The sequence below is a fragment of the Bison bison genome, unplaced genomic scaffold (assembly GCF_000754665.1).
Source record: "Bison bison bison isolate TAMUID 2011002044 unplaced genomic scaffold, Bison_UMD1.0 scf7180017864223, whole genome shotgun sequence".
Taxonomy (NCBI): domain Eukaryota; kingdom Metazoa; phylum Chordata; class Mammalia; order Artiodactyla; family Bovidae; genus Bison; species Bison bison.
In genome coordinates, this window is record NW_011494795.1 from 2442985 (window position 1) to 2445403 (window position 2419).

Genomic DNA, 2419 nt, shown 5'->3' on the forward strand with positions numbered 1-2419 from the left:
TATATTTTTTTAAGTGGGATTTTTAAAGTTTCAGAATCTCTAGAATATGGTTTGTTTCTCATCACTTTTTTTCCCCTTTGTGAATTAGTTTTTAAAAATTGTAAAATACACGTACCGTAAATTTTACTGCTTTAACTGTTTGGTTTTTCGGCTGTGCTAGGTTTTCATCGTGTGGGTTTTTTCCAGTTACAGCAAGCAGGAACTACTCTCTAGTTGCAGAGCACGGCCTTCTTGCTGCAGTGGCTTCTCTGGGTGCCGAGCACAGGGCCTGGGGCGCTTGGGCTTCAAGAGGTGCAGCTCCAGGCTCTATAGTTGTACGGGCTTAGTTACTCCGGGGCATGTGGTATCTTCCTGGATCAGGAATGGAGCCCGTGTCTCCTGCATTGGCAGGCAGATTCTTTACCACTGAGACACCAGGGAAGCCCCGCCTTAACCATTTTTAAATGTACAGGGCGGTGGTATGTAGTCACATTGTCGTGCAACCAGGTTTCTTAGTGGTGAAATTTCTCCTTGTTCTGTCAGTGGTGAATTAGCGGGATGCTTTGCACTAGGAGTGACCAAGACTCACTGGCCTAGAACACGTCGGGGAAATTTTATTGGCTTGTGGAATCACAATATGTCAGTAATGAGGTAATGTTTCAGGTATGGCTGGATCCAGGTGCTCAAACCAAGTCAAGTCATCAGGAGTTCTTTTTTCCCTCTTCCCTGTCCCTCCCTCTCATAGTTTCCCTGCTTTCTATTGGCTTCATTCAGGGTGGGTCCACTTTCCTCGTGGGGGTCACTGGTACTTCCTCCCAAGCCCAGGGGCCCATGGACTGTAGCCAGCATACACACAGAAGAGGCCACCTCTCTCCTGGTAGCTCTGGCGGAGATGCTGTGATACACTCATTGGTTGGCTGACTGTGGTTCATGCTTTTTGCAGAAGCAAAGTCTGTATCCCAGGAGATGGGATGGACTGGGCTGATCCTGCCCAGCCCTGGATGGGGGAGCAGTCACTTCCAGGATGTAGGGGTGTGTGTGTAGGTGGGTGGTTATCCTCAGAAGGAATGGAGTGCCTTCAGCAGAAAGAAAGTGTCTTCAGTGAATTCTGGGCTGGCACAAAAGCACTGATGTTCAACATAGAAATCGAAGTGCTCCAAGAAATATGTAAAGAGCCAAAGAGTCAGGTGCAGCCTTGCCAGTCTGCAGTCCAGCCAGAACACTCGCGGGGGCGGGGTGGCGCTCAGCTGCGGGGAGGTCGTAAGAGTAGTTCCGGGTGTTCAGCTGTATTTCCTCTAGAACATCTTCTACTTGTTCTAGAAGTAGGAGTTTCTATAATTAAGACCGTTTTGAAGCAATGTTTTGTTACCTGCCTTTTCCACTTTGTTGTTGTTCTGTCGCTACGTTGTGTCCGATTCTTTGTCCGATTCATTGTGACGCCGTGGACTGCAGCACGCCAGGCCTCCCTGTCCATCACCAACTCCCAGAGCTTGCTCCAACTCATGTCCATCGAGCCGGTGATGTCATCCAACCATCTCATCTTCTCTTCCTTCAACCCCTTCTCCTCCTGCCTTCAATCTTTCCCAGCATCAGGGTCTTTTCCAATGAGTCAGCTCTTTGCATCAGGTGGCCGAAGTATTGGAGCTTCAGCTTCAGCATCAGTCCTTCCAGTGAATATTCAGGGTTGATTTCCTTTAGGTTGGACTGGTTTGATCTCTTTGCTGTCCAAGGGACTCTCAAGCACTCTCAAGTCTTCTCCAGCACCCCAGTTTAAAAGCATCAGTTCTTTAGCACTTAGCCTTCTTTTTCCCTTAGTATATTCTTTATTAAACATTTCAAAACTGTGCGTTCTTAAACATTTTTTTGGAACTACGCAGTATTCTGGCCGGTGGAGGCTCCAGACTTCAGTTGACCCAATCCTCAATTGTCAGGCATTTTAATTTGCCTTCTTTTCTATAATTTTCTTCCCTTCCTTTTGCTGTTGTAAGTAATGTGATGATTACTCTTGGAGAAAAATCTTTGTCCACACCTCTGCTTTCCTAGGGGTTTGTTCCCAGGAGTGGAGTTGCTGGGTCAGAACCAGATCTTTTTCGTCATCAGGGTCCAACGCCCCCTTTCCTGGAAGCTTGGACGAGTGACACGTCCTTCCCCGCAGGCGTCTGTTGTTTTGTGGGGTTTTTTCTTTTCTCGGTTGCTGTGCTCGGGCTTTTCTCCCGTTGCAGGGGGTGGGGGCTGCTCTTCGTTGCAGCGCTCGGCCTTCTCGCTGCGGTGTCCTCTCTTGATGCCGAGGAGGAGCTCCAGGCGAACAGCCTTCAGTAATTGGGGCGCACGAGCCTACCTGCTCTGCAGCACGTGGGATCTTCCTGGACCGGGGATTGAGCCTGCGTCCCCTGCATTGGCAGGTGGATTCTTAACCACTGGATCACCAGGGGAGTCCTGT

The 2419-nt window shown here is 49.1% G+C and overlaps 1 protein-coding gene across 1 annotated transcript in view; it reads left to right on the forward strand.

Annotated features, from left to right (window-relative positions):
* The window catches only part of LOC104992782 (trinucleotide repeat-containing gene 18 protein-like), a 15270-nt gene that overhangs the window by 441 nt on the left and 12410 nt on the right, over positions 1-2419 (forward strand). The window lies entirely within an intron of this gene.